Source organism: Hypanus sabinus, chromosome 13 (assembly GCF_030144855.1).
Source record: "Hypanus sabinus isolate sHypSab1 chromosome 13, sHypSab1.hap1, whole genome shotgun sequence".
NCBI lineage: Eukaryota > Metazoa > Chordata > Chondrichthyes > Myliobatiformes > Dasyatidae > Hypanus > Hypanus sabinus.
This window is the reverse complement of record NC_082718.1, coordinates 34,469,708-34,492,300: the sequence shown is the minus strand read 5'-3', so window position 1 is coordinate 34,492,300 and position 22,593 is coordinate 34,469,708. Positions and strand designations below refer to the sequence as shown.

The following is a 22,593-nucleotide window of genomic DNA, read 5'->3' as shown; positions in this document are numbered from 1 at the left end:
TGTGATTGTTCAGCTAATTGTTGATTGCTCATGGCTGTTTGCACAGTTGTCTTTTATTGTCTCTGCCGCATGTGGTGTCCCTCTCTTTCAAAGACTGTCACTGCTACTGTAGGATGGTATCGTGGTTCTGTGTTTATGGATTGGACTACAGTGTATATGGAATGCAAACTTTTTCAAATTTACAGTTTTTATCAGCCTTTCCTTTTCCATTCTGTTGTGTGAAGGGAGGGTGTTTGTGTTTTGATGTTCCGTTGTGTTCTGTTAGTTTTTTTGTGTGGAGGTGAGGTTGTTTTTGGGGGCGTCAATGTTCCTGTCTTACCAGCATGAGCTGAGAAAAGAATGAAAATGCAATGATAGTAATAATAATAAAGCAATAAATATCAAGAACAGGAGATGGAGAGTCCTTGAAAGTGAGTCCATAGGTTGATTTAAATGTTGATACCTGGAATTCCTTAGGTTGACTTATGATATCCCCTTCAGTTTTGTATGATGGAACTTGGTTTGACAAGCTGCCAGTTGAAGTTACTGTCTTGAATGATCCATCACCTCCTCATGGGAGTCTCTAACAGTTGCCTGTTCCGTCCAGTTAAACTCTCATGCCAAACATTTCAAATTAAAAGCTGAGTCTAGACTCTGGGAACATGATGTTCTGAGATGTGCTTGGTGTCTCTATACTGTCTTAATACTGAAACAAGCTACAGAAGTTAGTACTTTGTAACTGAATTAATGATAAATCTTATAATTTTCTACTGAGACAAGCCATTGAGGATGTTGAGTATATCCACAACCTAAACATTTTAAGATAACTTGAAATAAACCAAAGATCTAATAAGTAGGAATATTTTACAACATTAATACACCTTTCTGATTAGTTTGATTAACAATGATCATATCCATGCTGAATCATTAACATTTGGAAAGAGAGATAAAACTACATGCCAATTGACAGAAACAGTTGAATTGCTAAAATTATATTCCTTGCATTTCTTTGACATTTTGGTTAAAGCTGTCTTTTCCTGACTGCTGGCTTTGTGGTCTAATGTCTGATCAGGCGATTAAATTTACTAAGATGAGGTTGAATCAGATGAATTGGAAGAAGATACCTATGGATCACAATTTGGATTTGGAGAAGTGGTGAGCTTGTTGAAATCATTGGTGATGTGAGAAGGACTGAAAACACAAAGGCCGCCCAAGACTATCCTCCTGGCCACGGAGCAGGCCCAATCGTGATCCACGGCACTAGTCATCTTGAGCTGCTGTGATCAATAACTGATACCAATTATTTATTTGCTTAGCTATTTGGAGATACAGTATGGAATAGGCCTTTCTGGCCATTCGAACTGTGCTGCCCCAAAAAAGCCCAAAAACCACAATTTAACCCTAGCCTAATAATGAGACAATTTAAAATGACCAATCAATCTATCCGGTACATTTTTGGACTGTGGTTAGAGATCAGACCAAGCATTCAATGGGGAAACCAAGCATTCAATGGGGAGGACATACAAAGATTCCTTACAGAAGCCACCAGACTTGAACTCCAAACTCTAACTCCTCGACTGACCGTGTGTGTGTGTGTGTGTGTGTGTGTGTAAATATAGGTGCTAAACATGTAGGTTATGATATTTAATTTTAAAGAAAAATGGCTGGAGTCACTTAGCACTTTAGTCAAGGGTATTTAAATAGGTGCATCAAAACAGTGAAAATGAGTGAAAATAGTGAAAAATGCGAAAACATACAAAATGATATCTACAAATAACACAATGTTAGCTCTGTACTTCTTCTTGCTGAGTGTGAACTCCTGGCCCCAATCTCTCTCACTCACTGAGAGGGGGATGAGTTCCTTTCACTGGCGCCAGGACATACCATCTTTAATTAACGACAGAGTTTACTTAAGAGCAGATACTGTTACGTATCCCGTAACTAGATAACTTACCAGCAAAGATAGAGAGGTCTGTTGAAGTCTGTTGTCACTATTTTCAAACGTTTTTATTTATAAAGGGACACAAAAGTAGGGTTAATACATACATTCAGATAGTGCACATCATCAACATTCAATCTAAAGCGTGGGTATAGTAATAATCATCATTAAGAAGTGAACTCTGCTGGTGTCTAGGGGTTAATAGATTGTCCGTTGGAAATATAAAAGTCACTCTGAAAGTCTGCAGACCTCAGCCCTTTGAAAATCGCTGGGTTTTGCGTGGGGCGACCGAGAGAGAGAGAGATTGGGGGAGAAGAGGAAGAACTTGCCGAGTCTTGATGAATCTTCCGTGAAATCAGGGGAGCGTTGGTTTCCTCTCCCCGATGTTAGTTAAAAGCGGTTTTCTGTGATTCCAGCCACAAATTCCAATCCCGGAATCTAACGCACGTGGCTTCCTTCAGAATGGCTTCCCGCTGCTGCGGGATCACTCTCTCGTGTCTTCTGGGTGCATCTGAGGGGCTGTCCCCCTGAGACTCTCCTTTATACTTCCTCACGGGGTCGCAGGTGTCAATCAGGTTGGGATGATGCAATCTCTCTCTCAACCAGCCCACCTTGCCTGAGGGCTTTTCACGTGGTCTCCATGAGACAATAGTTGCTGGCATCTTATTCTGTATCCCTGGTGGGACGTGCAATTTTTCACATTTCTCTCTCTCTCACTTCCTAGGTCTACTGACCCCCCCCCCCCCCCCAACGGGTGCTCTTGCGATTCTCACAAAGGAGGGGGCTGGGATCATAACACCTCCCCTCTTAAAAAAACGTTTTACCAGCGGTTAAAATGGAGTGGTCCACAGTCTTACAGGAGTTTTGGATCTAACACAATACACAAGTTTTTCTTTTCACAAAATACTACCGTTATACATTCAAGTCAGTATCTAAATAGTTAACGATTACAGTGTCCCTTTCTTTCATATCTTAACATTGTGAACTGTACATCAGACTTCAATTCAATAACCACCTATTTAATTTTTTTTCTAAGCAACCAAAACTAAGGAGGTGTGACCTTAGCTTAGGTGCATTTACAAAAGTTTACGCGACTACTAATCATTTCAGTCGTTTAACTTAACCGGCAGGTCTCCAAAAGGGCTGTCTTTATTATTCACAGGCTTTGGCGCAAACCCGTTCAACCTGCCTGGCTGTCTAACAATGGCATCTCCATTAACCGTTGCCTCTTTTTCGGCGAGCCCCCCCCCCCCACCCCCGTGGGGAACTTGAGTAATTTTTCGTGGTGAACTCCCACCAGCCTCGTTCATCGGGGTTATTTTTGCAACACCATGCCCCAAACTTAGACCCTTTTCACCCAATTCTTCGATTTTACCCAGGTGGCTGGCCCTTTTATCCGTCCCCTTCAGGCTATTGGTGTTTGATTCGAACTCTTCGCTCAAGTAGCCTGTCGAAGGCAGCCTTTTCACACCCCATCCTGGCGTAACAATAGAGTGCAGGGCCCCGCTATTCCCCGACTCGCTCTGTGAGCGATCTGCCAGGTTTAAGATTTCTTCCTTCGATTTGGAAACTACAGGCTTTTCGTTTCCTTCGCCAACAATCCTCACCACCCCCCCCCATTCTTAAATTCTGCATTAACTTTGAACACTCCTTCGAGTACAGACGCCAGGGAACTCACACTTTCCCCTGTTACCAAGGGTAACCCTTTTCCCACTGAACTGAGTCCATCTGACCCACAAGGACGGCCGCCCCGTTCCACTGGGTCAGATACCTCAGACTTCTTCTGAGCTCCGTTACTAGGTTCAGCCCCTCGGGCAACCCCATCTCGGACACACTCAAACGGGACATTGGCCTCTTCCAGGCTTTCAACACCCGTACCTTTTTCAAATTCTAACCTCCCCCGATCCTCCCAGTTACTCTCTGGGCAGCTCCCACCCGGGGAAGGTGCAACCCTGCGAGCTGAAACAACCTCCTCGGCCTTTTCAGCAGACTCCTTCGAGGCAAGGGTATCCTTTCCATCTAGGACTGCCCTCCTCTTGTTATCGGTAACACCTTTAGAACTCTCAAGTTCTTCAAACAATTCTGCCAAACCAGACAGATCATCCATGTCCAACTCTGGACCTTTCAACAGCTTTATCTGTTTCTCATCTTTATCTCCTACCTTTAGGACCTTTCTCTTCACTAAAGGCAGATCTATCTCCTCTCCCTTATCCTCTTTCACTTTACTACTCTTCGTCTTACATCCTCGAAACCCTCATGGCACAGGGTCGGCAAAGACGTCTCGGCCAAATCAAAACTGGCCAGATTTAAACTGCTCTCGTTCACAGCTTTCTCTCTCAACAGGCTGCGAGTGACCGCGCCGGCGAGATGGTCCTTGGGCGCTAGGGACGGGGCCACCACACTCACCGGTCGCCAGGTCGGCAGCATGGCTGACCAGACCTTACCCCCTGCTAAGTCGTTTCCCAGCAGCATGTCCACGTCAGCTCTCGGGAATTCTGAGGGCACCCCTATTTCAACTGATCCATACACCAGCTCACAATCCAGAATGACCTTACATAAGGACACCATTTCTATCCGTTTATTTATTCCTTCCACCTTTACCATGCCCGTTTCCCGACCAAATTCTAGTACCTTACGGCTAACCAGGGATAATTCAGAGCCCGTATCCCTCCAGATTCGTACGGAAGCTGGTGTGTCTCCCTCCGTCACAGACACGGTTCCGTGTGACAGACAACTCCCAGAGCCCTCTCGTACTCTGTCTACCCTCGGCTCTCTGGTTGATTTGCTGATTACCACGGCACACCCGATAGAGATTGCGGCTTTCCCTCTTCCTATCTCCTTCCTCGGAGCAAAGCATCGAGATGCATTGTGCCCCTCCTTTCCACAATTAAAACAGGTCAAACCCGGAGCCCTCTGGCCGTCTTGCTTTTCCCCCTCAACCTTACCGCTAGCTCCCGGTGGGACCTCTGCCTCACTCGTCGGACTTTCTCGATCGTTCCCACGGTCTCTCTGGGGACCTTTATTCGAGGGAGTCTTTGTCTAGTGGGTTAGGGCATATTTTTCCACCAACCTGGCAAATTCTGAAATGGACTTATCCGGCTTCTCATTCAAATACACCTGGATCTCCTCCGGAACACAATTTTTGAATTTCTCAATCAAAAATAACTCCCTGAGACGCCCATAATCCTCGTCCACTCTTTCCGCGGTGCACCAACGGTCCAAGAGCACCCCCTTCTCATGGGCTAGCTCGGTATACGTTTGATTCCACCCTTTCCTTAAATTTCTAAACTTTTGTCTATAGGCCTCAGGTACCAATTCGTAAGTCCGGAGAATTACCTTTTTTACATCATCATAATTCTCCGCTACTCCCTCCTCCAGGGACAAGGCCGCATATGCTCATTGGGCCTTCCCCTTTAACGCACTTAGTAACAACGCCACCCACTGCTCTTTTGGCCACTTCTGATTTACTGCCACCTTTTCAAAAAGCAAGAAATAGCTATCGACATCTGTCTCCTCGAACGGGGGCACCAATCTCAACTCCCTACTAACATTAAACCGCTCTGCTTGGTCTAACCCTTGATCTCTTTGTTCGTTCTTCATCTTCTCAATTTCCCGGTCATGTTGCCTCTGTTTCTCTTTCTCGGCCTGTTCCCTCTCTTTCTCTTCTGCTTCTAGCTTCTTTAGGTTAACTTCATGCTGCCTTTGCCTTTCCCTCTCTCTCTCTCTCTCAGCTGCTTCCAGCTCTTTTAACTTAATTTCATGTTCCAACTTCAATTTCTCCACCTCTAACTGAACCGTCCCACTTGATGGTATCTCTTCAGGGATATCTCCCAATACATCAGCTTCAAACACCTTCTTCCCAATGTAATACTGGGCTATGGCCCTTCGTACCTCCCACTTTTTCATGGACGACCTCACTTCTGTGAAGTTCAATCCCTTTGCCAAATTTAACAAGTCTGATTTGGTGGCCGCCTCTAGTGCCCCCCACTGTCGGGTTTTCCATAAATTCCCCCACGTCCATCTTTGCTGGTTTCCCGTCTGGCTACCTGCGTAACCAGATTCAAGTTTTTTTTTGATTTACAAGCCCGATTCACTGGCCTCCCAATTTGGTGTCAAATCCCGGACGAGCCCCCAATTGTTATGTATCCCGTAACTGGATAACTTACCAGCAAAGATAGAGAGGTCTGTTGAAGTCTGTTGTCACTATTTTCAAACGTTTTTATTTATAAAGGGACACAAAAGTAGGGTTAATACATACATTCAGATAGTGCACATCGTCAACATTCAATCTAAAGCGCGGGTATAGTAATAATCATCATTAAGAAGTGAGCTCTGCTGGTGTCTAGGGGTTAATAGATTGTCCGTTGGAAATATAAAAGTCACTCTGAAAGTCTGCAGGCCTCAGCCCTTTGAAAATCGCTGGGTTTCGCGTGGGGCGACCGAGAGAGAGAGAGATTGGGGGAGAAGAGAAAGAACTTGCCGAGTCTTGATGAATCTTCCGTGAAATCGGGGGAGCGTTGGTTTCCTCTCCCCAATGTTAGTTAAAAGCGGTTTTCTGTGATTCCAGCCACAAATTCCAATCCCAGAATCTAACGCACTTGGCTTCCTTCAGAATGGCTTCCCGCTGCTGCGGGATCACTCTCTCGTGTCTTCTGGGTGCGTCTGAGGGGCTGTCCCCCTGAGACTCTCCTTTATACTTCCTCATGGGTTCGCAGGTGTCAATCAGGTTGTGATGATGCAATCTCTCTCTCAACCAGCCCACCTTGCCCGAGGGCTTTTCACGTGGTCTCCATGAGACAATAGTTGCTGGCATCTTATTCTGTATCTCTGGTGGGACGTGCAATTTTTCACGTCTCTCACTTTCTCACTTCCTGGGTCTACTGACCCCCCCCCCCCCCACCAACGGGTGCTCTTGCGATTCTCACAAAGGAGGGGGCTGGGATCATAACAATACGAATCAGAATATGATGCACTCAGAATATGCTCCCCCCTCCCGAGGAAAAACTACATTATGCTAGAATACCTGTAAAAATGCTGTCCTTGGTGGAGGAAGGGTGAGGGAATACAGGTGAAGGAGAGGCAAAAGGTGTTAGGTCAATCTGACCATTTCAGTTCACTGTGGGCCCTGTGTGAAAGTTGTTAAGGCGTAACTTTTTAATTCAGCTTCTCCAACTAGGTAATTGAAATGAACCACGAATGTTGATAACATCATCAGGTGAAGGATATATGATAGAGAAATTAAACAAGCATATTCAGGTTAATTGTAACCAGAAATGCCCAGTTCAATTCCCAATGTGCAAGACTTCCATAGTGTGGATGTGTGGATACTTAGTGGTGTGGATACTTCGGATGTAGTGGCATCCGTCGGTCTCGAGAGACCATGGATTTGCTCCTGGAGTTTCCAGGAAACATGTCATAACAAACTCAAAGTGGGCAAGAAATGCTTTTTATGCCTGATTTATGCACAAAATGCATTCATCTTCTCAGCAATAGTACCTTAGGGTAGCAACATAAACTTGTACTGCTTTATTTTCCTCAGCCCCAGTAAAGGGGCAGTGCACTGTTAATAGAAAGATGGTCAGCAATTTTGATGTGCAGAGGGATTTTGTGGTCCAAACCTATCACTCACTGAAGGCGGGTTGATGGGGTGATTTAAAAAAAGGCGTATTATATGCTTGCCTTTATTCAAGAGTTGGGAAGTTATGTTGTAGTGCTATACTGCATTTGCAGATGCAGGCAGAGAAATGGCAGTTGGAGTTTAGCCTGGCCAGCTGAGAAGTGTTGTATTTTGGCAGATCAAGTGCAGAGACAACACACTTTTAATGGCACAGCCATTAATGATGTTGATGTGGAGAGGGATCTTGGGGTCCAAGTCCATAGCTCCCTGAAAGGGGCAACACAAGTTGATGGGGTAATAAAGAAGGCATATAGCATGCTTCTCTTTATTAGTCGAGGATGTGAGTTCAAGAATCAGGAAGTTCTATTACAGGCTTATAAAACTCAAGTTAGGACACACCTGGATGGAGTACTGCACATAGTTCTGGTTGCCTTATTATAGGAGGGATGTTGTTGCTTTGCAGAGGGTGCAAAAGAGATTTGTAAGGATGCTGCCTGGATTAAAGAGCATGTGCTATAGAGAGAGGTTGGACAAACTTGGGCTGTTTTCTCTGGAACAGCTGAGGCTGAGGAGTGACGTGATAGAGCAGGGGACCACAGACCCGTTGTTTAATGGTATTGGTTGATGGCATATAAAAGGTTGGGAACCACGGTGACAGATTTTTTATGAGATTATGAAAGGCATAGATGGGATAGAGGTCTGATTTTTCCCAGGGTTTAAATGTCACATACTAGTGGGTTTGCTTTGAAGGTGAGAGGAGGTAAGTTCAGAGGAGAAGTGCAGGGCAAGTTTTCTTTTGCACAGAAAGTGTTGAGGGCCAGGAATGTACCATCAAAGGTATTTCCGAGGCTCTAGATAAACTCTCAAATGTGCTGAGAATGGAGGGATGTGGACATTCTGCAGCGAGAAGGGATTAAGTTATAGAACACTCACCTTATCTGACTGATGATTAGCGCTGTAATAATTTATCTTAGTTATTAAGTTCGGTGTTATTCCTTTTTGCATCTTGCAGCACATCAGGGGATGGGCATTTTTGCCGTTTCTGTAGCATTTGACTGCTTTTTTACAAGACCGAGTTGCTAGCTCGATACTCAACTGAGCACGGATGGACAGTGTGCAAGGAGCCGGCTGGATTTGAACTCTGGACCACTCACCTCAAAGTCTGGTGCTAATGCCAGCTTGTTTATTGGGTTTGACTTTGCAATCGTTCAGTTGGTCTCTCCACTTACCATTTGCCTCAGCACTTGCTGGAAGTGGAGAAGAATCTTATTCTTCAAACATTTTGCTAAATCTAGTCAAGAAACCTCAGAGGTGGGAGAACATAGATATAGCAAGTCAATAGCGGGAGCATTAATTCTGGGCCAGACAGACTGTTGATTTTTCTTACATTTTACACAAATGACCTGAAAGGCAAACTACAGTGGCAAGGAAATGTCAAAAAAGATTGAAAGAACACATACAAAATGCTGGAGGAATTCATCAAGTCAGGCAGCATCTTTGGAGAGGAATAAATAGTCGACATTTTTGGCTGAGACCCTTCAAAAGGACTGGAAAGAACCATAGAAGATTACAACACACAAACAGGCCTTTTGGCCCTTTTTGGCTGTATCGAATCATTTTTCTGCCTGGTCCCACTGACCTGCACCTGGGGCATATCCCTCCAAAGCCCTCTCATCCATATACCCGTCCAAGTTGTTCTTAAATGTCAAAAGTGAGCCTGCATTCACCACTTCATCTGGCAGCTCATTCCACACTCCCACCACTCTCAGCGTGAAGAAGCCCCCCCCCCCAATGTTCCCTTTAAGCTTTTCCCCCTTCCCCCTTAACCCATGACCTCTGTTTTTTTTCTCCCCTGGCCTCAGTGGAAAGGGAAAGGGAAGGGAAAAATGCCAGAATAAAAAAGGTAGGGAGGGGGAAAGGAGAATAAATAGAAGGTGATAGGTGAAGCCAGGAGTGTAGGAAAGGTAAAGGACTGGAGATTAAGAAATCTGTTGGGAGAGGAGAGTGGATCATAGGAGAAAAGGAATGAGGAAGGGATCCGGGGGACTCAAGAGAAGAGTGGGAAATAGGAGAGGGGAGATGGAGGGAGATTTTTTTTACCGGAAGGAGAAATTAATGGTCATGCCATCAGATTGGAGGTTATCCAGACGGAATATAAGGTGTTGCTCCTCCATCCTGAGGGTGGCCTCATCTTGGCACGAGAGGAGGCCGTAGACTGATATATTGGAAATGATTGAAAGCTTCTATTGGAACCATTGCGGTAATCTAACTAAAGTAGTTCTAGACACATTCATACTGGCGCTACAAGTTTTCTTTACAATCCTTGTTTAAAGTACAGTGTGTGCATAGTTTCTCTGAACAATTAGATTCAGATGCAATTGCATTTGTTTAGATATGGTAATCCAGACAAGAAAACAGATTGCACGATGGATTCAGACTCACAAAATGGCCAATTTATAATCTAATACTGACATTTCAGCATCTGATATGAGCTCTGGCCAGAATTCAACGGAGAAGAACATGCCACATGCCAGAAATTAAAAGAAACATATTTTTGTGGAGCATGTGTGCACCTGCTGTGAGCTAATCAGATGCCATATGATCTGAGAGCTGTTCCATATGCAATAGTTGAAATAGAACTGAAAGCCAGATCACACAATTATTGCTGCTTTGATCATTTCTTCCCAAGCAATCTTTAAACATTAACCTTCGAGGGGATAACTTTTTATCTTTTTTTTTCATTTCCAGGATAAAATAGTATAACACACTTTGTACTAGTTAATGATTTTAGATTACATAATAGTCGAACAGTGTTTCTAGCCTAGTTTATTTGGTGATATGGTGCAGAACAGACTCTTCAGGCTTTTTGAGCTAGGCCTTGCAGCAAATCCTGAAAATCCCCAATTTAACCATTAACCTAATCACTGGATAATTTATGATGAACAATTAACTTATTAACCAATATGTCTTTGGATTGTGGGAGCAAAACCGACTCATACCACAAGCAGGATGAGCAAACTCCTTACAGAGTTAAAGCATATTACAGTGTCTAAGACCACAATGTATTTAATCACAGAAAGGACTCATTACTAAGTACTGACTTCAATAAGTATACAATACTTCTTAAAATAACGTCAGAAATAGTGGTTTTAGGGCAATCTGGAGTGAACTGCCCGAGGAGGTAGTGGAGGTGGGGTCTGTCACAGCATTTAGAAGTATTTGAATCAGCAAGGCATAGAAGGCCATGGACTAAGGGCTGTAAATAGGATTACTGAAGATACATACTTGACAGGTGGCATGAACCTTGCAGACTGGAAGTTCTGTTCTTCTACTGTTTACTATCTCTGTGTAATAGTTATTAAAAATATTTATTTATTGAGGTAGAGCATGGAACAGGCCTAACCTGCCCTTCAAGCCATGCCACCCCGATACAACCCTAGCCTAATCACATTAAAATTTACAATGACCAATTAACCTTCCAACCACCATGTCTTTGGACTGTGGGAGGAAACTGGAGCACCCAGAGGAAACCCACAAGGCCCCAGGGAGAAGCTACAAACCCCTTACAGTCAGGAAGCATCAATCAAGCAACATCTGTGCGAAAAGAAGAAGAAAATCAGGTTGAAAAGCCTCAGCAAAGATTCAAAGTACGCATGCAGTACACAACCCTGAGATTCGGCTTCACGCAGACAGGTACAAAACAAAGAAACGCCATGGAAACCATTCAAAGATAACAGCACACACTCAACACGCAAAAAAACAGGAGCAAATCGCGCAACCAGCAGGAAACGAGAGGATAACACACAGAATATTATACATCAAACCGCAGAGTCCTTGAAGGAGTTTATGAAGTGTTCAGTTTCATTCAGTTCAATTCAATTTTAGCACCGTGTCGTCTGTGGACTGCAGGTGGCAAAAATTGCAAAGTGAGAAAACAGTTCTGACACTTCTCCAGTTATGACAAAGAGTCCCTGACCTGGAACATTAACTCTGGTACCCTTATTAGCGATGCAGCCTGACCTGCTGAGTTTTTAAAGCATCTGTGGATATTTGATTTCCCTTTGCCATGCTTAAAATGTGCACTGAGTAAAGTAATCCTTTTGCTTTTACAGTTCCCCTCATCTATTTAAGAAGCTTTCTCTTTTTTTTGGTTCTGTGTGTTGCATTGTAAAGGAAACAATGGAGTCCACGGCAGAAAGCACAATGTGTGATTAATGATCACCTATTCCTGCCAATACAGGCAGCCAGCAAAGTTTGTGTTACTTTGCTCACATAAATGACTGCTTCCAGGATTCAGCATGAACCATTCTGTTCGTGCATGGTGAGCCTCAGCAGAAGCTTCAGTAGGAATTAAAATGGTGATTTGCCACCACCACTAAATCCCACCCACACTGATTTTGGTTGCTTCCATGAGTGTGGGATTCAAAATTCTCCTTTGCTTGGTCAGTCAATGGGAACATGCGCCCTCAGGATTCGAGAAGTACATTAAAGATTGATATACTAATGTTTAAAATGGTGAGCTGTTTGAACAGTGACTTGGCTGGCACAGTAGAGTAGTGGTTAGCACAATACTTCATAGCACTAGCGACCCAGGTTCAATTCCCATCATTGCTTGTAAGGAGATTATATCCTGGTGAGAGCATTGGCTTCTTTGGGTGCTTGGGTTTCCTCCTACAGTCCAAATACATACCAGTTAGTAGGTTATTTAGAGGATATATAGAGGGGTACTTTATTTAGAGAGGTAAGAGATGTGACCTCCACTGACAGGAGATGGTTGTTATGATCCATACCAGGAATCAAGGCTGGGAGGTCTGCTCTGATGCAATTGGTTCAGCGGCTTGATCAAGTTCAGAGAATACACTTTCAAATGGCTAATTCCATACTCCTTTCATTTGCCTGCTGAGAGAGAGAGAGGTCCAGAGGGAAAGGGACAAAGAGGGAGGGACAGAGAAGGGAGGGAAGGACAGCAAGGGAAAGCATGTTCAGTCTGATTCAGAATCAAAATCAGGCTTAATATCACCATTATATGTTGTGAATTTTTTTTGTCTTTGTCACACAGTTCTAAACAATACATAACAATAGAAAAAAACACGAATTACAGTCAGTGTATATATTTTAAATAGTTAACTGAATAGTGCAAAAATAGAAATAAAAAAGTAGTGAAGTAGTGTTCATGGGTTCAATGTCTATTCAGAAATCTGATGGCAGAGGGGCAGAAGCTGTTCCTGAATCGTTGAGTGTGTGCCTTCAGGCTCCTGTACCTCCTTCCTGATGGTAGCAATGAGAACAAGGCATGACTTTGGTGATGGGGTTCTTAATGGATTCCACCTTTTTGAGGCATCGCTCATTGAAGATGTCCTGGATACTACGGAATCTAGTGCTCTTGATGGAGCTGACTAAGTTTACAACCTGAAATCTTCTTTCAACCTGTTAACCTTCACATTAAGCCTATACCCTCTGATTCTAAACACCTTTTCTTTGGGGAAATTTTTGTCACTATCTGGAAGAAAACAACCATTTTCAGATGTTATCAGAATTAATTTACCTTTGAAATAATGCCAAATTTTCATTGGAATTTTGAAAAATGCAATTGACATTGTAACCTTTTATGAAGTAGCAGTACCATCAAGCCATGCATGATAGTTAACATCACTGCTGATGGCACAGTGTGCTTTGGGTGCTTTAAATTTGCAATTTACGTATAGCGATCAAAATTTACAATATTCTCTAGAATTTAATCCCATAATATTTAAAAAAATAGATACTGTTCATTTGAATTTATTAACCAATGATTTAAACTGATAAGTCACTCAGTCAAAACAACACACACCAAATACTGGATGAACTCAGTAGATCAATGGAAATGAACAAACAGTCGACGTTTTGGCTTGAGACTTTTCATCAAGTCAGAAAAGTTAGGGGGAAGACACCAGAATAAAAAGGAGGGGGAGGGGAAGGATACATGGCTGTAGTGGTGGGTCTGGGCGGGCACATGGTCAGAGAGGTAGAGGGCAGCAAAGATCACAGAGGGAGGGCAGTGAAAGACAGTTTCACTGAACTCCCGTTGAAAAAAAAGATTTAAACTTTTTCAAGGGACTTCCCTCCAAGGGGATCCCTGGAAGAGACTTAGCGGTGGAGCAGCAAATCATGAACACAAGAAAGTCTGTAGACGCTGGAAATCCAAAGCAATGCACACAAAATGCTGGAGGAGCTCAGCAGGTCAGGCAGATCTACGGAAATTAAGAAACAGTTGACGTTTTGGGCAATTTGCATGATACTGTGTGCCATTGACGAGTATTCTTTAGAAGGAACTATACAGGCAAGGGTTTTCAACCTTCTTTATGCCAAGGACCCCTACCATTAACCAAAGGGACTATGGACCCCAGGTTGGGAACCCCTGTTGGGCATTGCCTCTAGTTATTCCCACACGAGTTCCACATTCTGCTGCAATGCTATCAAAAATGATCCCCTAGAAATGATTGCCTTTCAGGTGACGGCTGAGGGTCAGAACAGCAACACATTATGGCAATGTGAATGAGTTCATTATGGACTCATAGATTCATAGAAGGTACCGCACAGAATCAGGCCATTTGACCGATCTAGTCCATGCTGAACCATTATGCAGAGTTAATGAAGGGAGATGGACAGAAGCATCATTAGAAAGGTTCAAGACAGGTGACGGAAAGCAGCCCTGGAAGGAACATGACGCTGCTTTGCATGTAAACAAGGGTTTACAAAGACAAGCTTCGGCAGAATGTCATTCTGTTAACGATCTCTGCAGCTTCCACATAGGCTGCCTTCAGGTGTAAATTTATGAAAAAGCCATTTGGAATTTAGGCTGCTAAGTGCATGAAACTATATACATGAATTCTGAAGATAGGTCTTAGCCCAATACTTTGACTGTTTATTCATTTCCATAGAGGCTACCTGACCTGCTGAGTTCCTCCTGCATTTTGTGTGTCTATGCATAGCTGGGCAGCAGTTTAATTTGATAGGTTAGGCTTAGGCTTTCATATCCATCCAATGTGAAGACCAAGGCTTGGACTGTGAGAAGGAATTGTTGCTAAGAGGACTAGGCTGATATCCAGAGTGAATCCCTTGTCTCTTTCAGGGACCTGAGATAACCAGGGCATGCTGATGGGGAGGTGAATGAAATGGAGAGGAACTAGCAAGGAGCAGAAAATTTTTCTGGACATCAGCTTACGCAGGACTCTGCTCTAATTCTTTATTTGTAGATTTTTTTGAAGCCCGAAGCCCTGGATTGTAATGCTAAGAAAATTACATTGTGTTCAAGGTATATTATAGCAGTTTGGATTAAACTTATAGTTTGAATTTGTGAATGTGTTCATTATGCACCAATGGGTGGTGGGGTAGAGATACATCTCTTTTGAAGGAGGTATAAGACTCTCCTTTTCCCTGCTAGACTGAAGGTCATCCTTGGACAAGGTATAACACCTGCTTAGCCACCCGATCGGGGTCACATAAGTCATGGGAGCAGGTGGTGGATGGTCATATGAGCAACTGATGCATATCACAACTCCTAGTTACGTGGCCACTGATGCCAGACAGACATTCTCTGAAGAGTATTGATAATGGCTGGGGTTATCCATCTTGTAAAGACACTGCCCAGAAGAAGGTAATGGTAAGCCACGTTTGTAGAAAATTTTGCCAAGAACAATCATGGTCAAGAAAAGATCATTATCACCCATGTCATGCAACATTGCTCGTAACAAACGGACGATGCAGACCTGTGAGTTTCCCTCTGGGGCACCATTTCCTCACACGTTCCAGGTGTGTAGTCCGGGAGGTGTTAGGAATGTCGGGAGAATAAAATGGGAATCAGTCTAGCATCTCTTTATTGCACTCTCGCTAGCAAAGAACTGGTTGTACCTGACCAGCTAAGGTGACCATTCCAAATGAATTGCCCAATGTTGAATCCATTACGGAATTTCAGACTTGTAACACCAAATATGTTAGTTTGCTGTGTCACTGGGCCCATCTTAGAACCCAGTCCTTCTTGAGGTTCCCCAGCATTATCCTCATCATCATCATTATTATATACAGGGTCATATGATGTGAGTAATCAGTCTTACTCATGGCAAGTGTTTCTACAGAAGTGGTTTGCCTTTGACTTCTTCTGGGCAGCCTCTTTACAAGGTGGATGACTCCAGCCATTATCAATAGTCTTCCGAGATTGTCTTCCTGGTGTCAGGATGTGTTATATGCACTGGCTGCTCATATGACCATCCACCACCTGCTCCCATGGCTTTAGATGACCCTGATCGGGGGAGGGGGGTGTGGGGGCAGGTCTATGTAGGAGCTACGCCTTGTCTAAGGGTGGCCTGCAGGCTGGTGGAGGGAAGTAGAAGCTTATACGCTTACGTCTCCTTTGGGAGAGACATACCTTCACCTCACCACCCGTTCCAGCACTATATTGGCGAATAATCTCTTGGACTGAGAATCCATTGATTTTTAATGGGATGAGTGGACAAAAAAGAAAGTGAAACTTAAAAAATACATTTCATTAATAATTTCAACTGTTTCTGAAAGTGTTAAGTGTTTTATTAACATTGGAACTTCCCGACTATTCAATAAGGTCATTTAGGTTCATTCCCTATTCCAGCTCTCTCCCTATACCTTTTGATGGCTTTGCATCGAGATAGTTCTAAAATACATTCATCAACTTGCCCTCTACAGCACCTTGTGGTAACAAATTACAAAGGTTCAATGGCCTCTGAGTGAAGAAATCCTTCCTCATCTTGGCCCGAGGTATTTTACTCTGCAACCTCACATTGTGACCCCCACCCACCTTGTTCGAGTCATCACATCAAGAAGAAACTAACATCTAAAAAGAGTAAACACAGGGAAAATGTTGGTTCTGTTCAATCTTCTTTCACTCTTTGAAATTTTCTTGTCAATACAAATCTGGTCGATACAAACACTCCTCTTTGCTATGAAATCGCCAATAAATGTTAAGGTAATTTGCCTAATTTTAATATTTTAAACATCAGAACAACATAGAAATTTAAAAACTATTAAAAATCACTCTTGGTTTTGCCTCCCACCAGGAATACATGGGGAAGGGTAGAGCTTGATTGCTACAGCAGCCTGGGATATATAAGCCGATAAGAAATGCTGTTCATATCTGGCTTGGGTATGTATGATTATGGGGCACTAGGTCACCAAGAATACTAACATTTGTGAGTCCTTCACTTTTTAACAACGTTGTTTATTTCTTCTCATTGCTGCCATTGGGAAGAAGGTACAAGAGCCTCAGGACTCACAACACCAGGTTCACGAACAGTTATTCCCCCCTCAAACATCAGGCTCTTAAACCAATGGGGATAACTTCACTCAACTTCACTTGCCCCTATCATTGAACTGTTCCCAAAACCTATGGACTCGCTTTCAAGGACTTTTAACCTCATGCTCTGGATATTTATTATTTATTTAATTAATTAATATTATTATTTCTTTCTTTTTGTTGTCTTCTGCATTCTGGTTGAATGCCCAAGTTGTTGCAGTCTTTCAGTGATTCCACCATGGTTATTATTCTATATGTACTTGCTGAGTATGCTGATTTGAAAATGAATCTTAGGGCTGTATATGGCAAAATATATGTACTTAGAAATAAATTTAATTTGACTTTATTCTTCATGTAAAATTGAATAATTATTACATTTCCCCACATTACCATTTAGGCCCCTCCACTTTGAAACCTCTACGTCCTCTCACAGCTCACTCTCCTCTCGACTTCGTACTGTCTGCAATCTTCAACATATTACACTTGATCCTCCTCTGCAACTCAGTAACATCAATGAAACATAACTGAAGCTTAACAACTGATCCTTAAGGTACTCCAGTCATCATAATAGCTGTTGTGAAATGAACAACGTCACCAGAGAGACAATGAAGTGCAAAAATGAGCAACAGGCATCATATTGAGACACTCCTGGACGAAGAGGCCTTTTTGACCTAATATTACGTGGCATTTCTATATGCCAAAGATCAAAGGTAATAACAGTATAATTCTGTAGTAACAATATATCTACAATGCTTCCTTTGAATTACATATAGTTTTCAAACACATCTTTCTTTACACCCACACTCCAGACACCCAAATTGAATGTTAATTTCCATTGACTATTGTCCGCATTCATGTATTTTCAGGCATCAGAGGTCTAATTGTTCTGAGCTGTATTTTAAATCTGATCTGCAATCCACATTCAAATCTGAAGTTTAGTTGCTGGTGAAATTATATTTCTCTATGCCCTGACTCCAGAATACGCCTTAAAAACAGCCACTTGAAAATTTCTAAAAACACAAAATGATGGCAGAACTCATCAGGCCAGACAGCCTGTGGAGTTCTGCCTGCATTTTATGCTTTTATTTATTTCCAGCATCTGCAGATTCACTTGTGTTGCACTTGAAAATTTCATTTGTTGGCTAGCTATATCTGCCAATATACAGTACTGTGCTTAATGCTTAGGGTGGGGTGTCTTAGACTTTTGTATAGTACTGTATTTGTCAACGTGGAACGGAGAGTGAGTTTGCAAATCTGGCAGGAACAAAGGATATTGGGAATGGTGAGGGTGGAGCACCACAGATGAGACAGGTGGCACAGAAGATGTGCCAGGGGCAGGTGCAGGCACACACAGCCCTGAGATGCCAAGGCAGGTCATGTGATTCCAAACAATTGGTTTATAGATCACTACAGAGTGTCTCTCTGGTGCTTCCCAATCCCTCCCCTCTCCCTTCCCCTTTCCCAACCATGATTTCCCTCTCCCTGCCCCCTTTCCATTCTCATTTCACAACAGAGACCCAGATCAGAATCAAGGTTGTCATCACTCACATATGTTATGAATTTTTTTTGTGGCAGCAGTACAATGCAATATATGAAATTACTACAATACTGTGCAAAAGTGTCAGATGCCCCAGCTATATATATGAGCCCAAGACTTATACACAGTACTCTATGGGTTTCATCTATTTAAAATTGGATTAATAAGAATGCCCAGGTATAAACGAATGTCACTAATTTTCCCGAGTTTAGGTCGAATAGAGGTGACACGTTTAGCTTAGAAACCCCTTTGTGGTTATTTAAGAACAGGATTCCATTTTGTATTACCCAGGGAAACACTGTACATTCACAGACCTTCAGTGATTTTGTTTATCATTTAATAAATTGCTTGGCAGTTCATAACATAGATATTTACAGAAGTTTTTATTCTGCCGCTTCAGAACTCAGGGATGTTCGCGTAAGGACATGTGGCAAAAAATAGCTATATCTTGCTGGCACTGGTTAACACCCTTTGGTCACTGTGCTCTTGAATTTATCGACTCCAGATGTGCAGAGGCCATCCTGCTGACCCAAAACATTGTGAACTCCAGCAACAAGATATTAGGGTTGGAATGGCCTGTCATGATGTGTTGAAGGAACTCACCAAAAAACCTCTGCTTGCTGTGATGGCAGTTATAATCTCTTGATTGTTTCTAAATGTCAGAAACATTTCTATGAAGCTCTTAAATACTGGCAAAAGAAAAGCTGTGTCTTGCTGGCACTGGCTCACATCCCTTGATCACCAAACTCTCAAATTTATTTGCTCTAGATGTGACGAGTTTATCTTGCTGACCCAAAACATTCTGGACTCCTGCAACAAGGCATGAGTGTTGGGAAAGGCTCTCATGGTGCAGTGAAGAAACTCACCAAATATCCTTTGCTGGCTGTGAAGGCAGTCAGAATTTCTGTTTCTGAATGTCAGAAACATTTCCAGGAAGCTATTAAATACTGGAGAATTGTACAACTATCCTCTTAGGTTTAGAAATGTCAGTGTTTAAATTAGATGCCTTCTATGGAATACTTGGCAATTAAACTTATCCTCTTGATATTGCAATCAAAACTTTGATTGGTTCTAATTTTTTTTTTATTTTGTTAAGCGAAACAGCATGGAATAGGCCCATTAGGCCTCACTGCACAGCAACCCACCAATTTAACTCTAGCTTAATCACAGGATAATTTACAAAGACCAACTAATCTACTAACTGGTGCGGCTATGTACTGTGGGAGGAAACCAGGAACCCACAGAGTCAAGGGGAGATCGTTCAAGCTCCTTACGGACGACACCGGTATTGCCCTCTGAACTCCAGCATGCCCTGAGTCCAAATGCAATGATTTTAATTACTCATATAACATATTCAAAGGGGAAATTTGCCCAAGGAATACATCTTAAATTCACTGCAGCCAAGAAGGACAAAGCTAAGGATGTTCACTTTCCCTGTCTTTGTTGACCTATCACTTTTGCTGACCTTATAAACTGGACATACTTTGAGATCTTCCACTAAATTAATGCAAGAGAAACTATCCTCTATAGAGTATTTTGTAAACCAGAGGACTGGGTCCTGATCGGGCTCATATGAAGACATGGGAGCAGGTGGTGGATGGTCGTATGAGCAGTTGGTGCATATCACAAGTCCTGGTTACGTGAACACTGATGCCAGGCAGGCAACCTTGGCTAAAGGATTGCTGCCATTGCGAGTTGAACGTCCAAGGATAAATGGTGTATCAGAAAGATAGTAGGCAGAGGGGATGGTGTGGCCCTGTGTATAAGAAATAATATTTAATCATCAGAAAGGGATGACATAGGATCGGAAGGTGTAGAAACTCTATGGGTTGAGTTAAGAAATGCCAAGGCTAAAAGGACCCTAATGGCAGTTGTATATAGGCCTCCAAATAGCAGCCGGGACATGGATTACAAATTACAGCAGGAGATAGAAAAGACATGTCAGAAAGGCAGTGTCATGATAATTGTTGGGGATTTTAACATAAAAGTGGATTGGGAAAGCCAGGCTAGTACTGGATCTCAAGAGAGAGAATTTGTAGAATGTCTAAGGGATGGCTTTTTAGAACAGCTTGTTGTTGAGCCCACTAGGGGATCGGCTGTGCTGGATTGGGTGTTGTGCAATGATCCAGAGGTGGTAAGAGGGCTTAGTGTTAAGGAACTCTTAGGGAACAGTGATGACAATATGACTGAGTTCACTTTGAAATTTGAGAAGGTGAAACTAAATTCCAATGTGTCAGTATTTCAGTGAAATAAAGGAAATTACAATGGCATGAGAGGGGAACTGGCCAAAGTTGACTGGAAAGAGACACTAGCAGGAAGGACAGCAGAGCAGCAATGGCTGGAGTTTCTGTGAAAAATGAGGGAGTGCAAGACGGATATATTCCAATTAAGAAGAAATTTTTGAATGGAAGATGGACACTACCATGGCTGATAAGTGAAGTCAGAGCCAAAGTAAAAACAAAAGAGAGGGTATACAAGGAAGCCAAAGTTAGTGGGAAGAAATAGGATTGGGAAGCTTTTGAAAACTTGCAGAAGGAAACTAAGAAGGGCACTAAGAATGAAAAGATGAATTATGAGAGGAAGCTGGCAACTAATAACAAAGAAGATACTAAAAGCTTTTTTAAGTATATAAAGGGTAAAAGAGAGTCGAGGGTAGATATAGGACCAATACAAAATGACTCTGGAGATATTGTAATGAGAGCTGCAGAGGTGACAGAGGAACTGAATATGTACTTTGCATCAGTCTTCACAGTGGAAGACATCTGTAGTTTACTGGACATTCGAGAGGGTCAGGGGAGTGAAAATTACGACTGAGAAGGACCTCAGGAAGCTGAATGGTCTGAAGTTGGATAAATCCCCTGGACCTGAGGGAATGCACCCTCGGATTCTGAAGGGATTGTGGAGGCATTAACAATGATCTTTCAAGAACTGATAGATTGTGGCATTGTACTGGATGACTGGAAAATTGCAAATGTTACTTCACTATTTAAGAAGGGTGGAAGGCAGCAGAAAGGAAACTATAGACCTGTTAGTCTGGCATCAGTGGTTGGTAAATTGTTGGAATCAATTGTTAGGGATGAGATTATGGAATACCTGGAAGCACATGACAAGATAGGCCAAAGTCAGCATGGTTTCCTGAAAGGAAGATTCTGCCTGACTAACCTACTGCAATTTTTTGAGGAAATTACAAGCAGGATAGACAAAGGAGATGCAGTAGATGTGGTGTACTTGGATTTTCAGAAGGCCTTTGTTAAAGTGCCACACATGAGCCTGCTTAGCAAGATCAGAGACCATGGAATTGCAGGGGAGTTACTAGCATAAGTGGAGTATTGGTTGATTGGCAGAAACAGAGAGTGGGAATAAAGGGATCCTATTCTGACTGGCTGACGGTTACCATTGGGATTCCACAAAGGTCGATGTTGGGACTGCTGCTTTTTATGATGTATGTCAATGATTTGGACTATCGGATTAATAGATTTGTGGCTAAATTTGCCGATGATACTGAAATAGGTGGAGGAGCAGGTAGTGTTGAGGAAACAGAGAGCCTGCAGAGAGACTTAGATAGTTAGGAGAATGGGCAAAGAAGTGGCAAATGAAATACAATGTTGGTGGAAGAAATAAACAGACAGACTATTATTTAGATGGGGAGAAAATTCAAAATACAGAGATGCAAAGGGACTTGGGAGTCCTGGTTCAGGATACCACCAGGTTGAGTCGCTGGTGAAGACGGCAAGTGCAATGTTGGCATTCATTTCTAGAGGTATAGAATATAAGAGCAGGGATGTGATATTGAGGTTCTACAAGGTACTCATGAGACCACACTTGGAGTATTGCGTGCAGTTTTGGGCTCCTTATTTTAGAAAAGATATACTGACTATGGTGTGGGTTCAGAGAAGATTCATGAAAATGATTCCAGGAATGAAAGGGTTACCGTATGAGGAATATCTGGCAGCTCTTGGGCTGTATTCCCTGGGGTTTAGGAGAATGAGGGGAGATCCCATAGAAGCATTCTGAATGTTAAAAGGCCTGAACAGATTAGATATAGCAAAGTTATTTCCCATGGTAGGGGAGTCTAGGACAGGTGGTCAGGACTTCAGAATTGAAGGACATCCATTTAGAACAGAGATGCAGAGAAACTACTTTAGTCAGAGGGTGTTAAATCTGCTGAATTTGTTGCCATGAGTGGCTGTGGAAGCTAAGTCATTGAGTGCATTTAA

At 42.7% G+C, this 22,593-nt stretch overlaps 1 long non-coding RNA gene across 1 annotated transcript in view; it reads left to right on the top strand.

Moving 5' to 3' along the window:
- Positions 1-22,593, top strand: part of LOC132403476 (uncharacterized) — a 63,655-nt gene that overhangs the window by 18,873 nt on the left and 22,189 nt on the right. Inside the window, exon 2 of the long non-coding RNA XR_009515267.1 lies at positions 16,604-16,689. This is a non-coding gene — a long non-coding RNA (uncharacterized LOC132403476). The remainder of the gene's footprint in view (positions 1-16,603; positions 16,690-22,593) is intronic.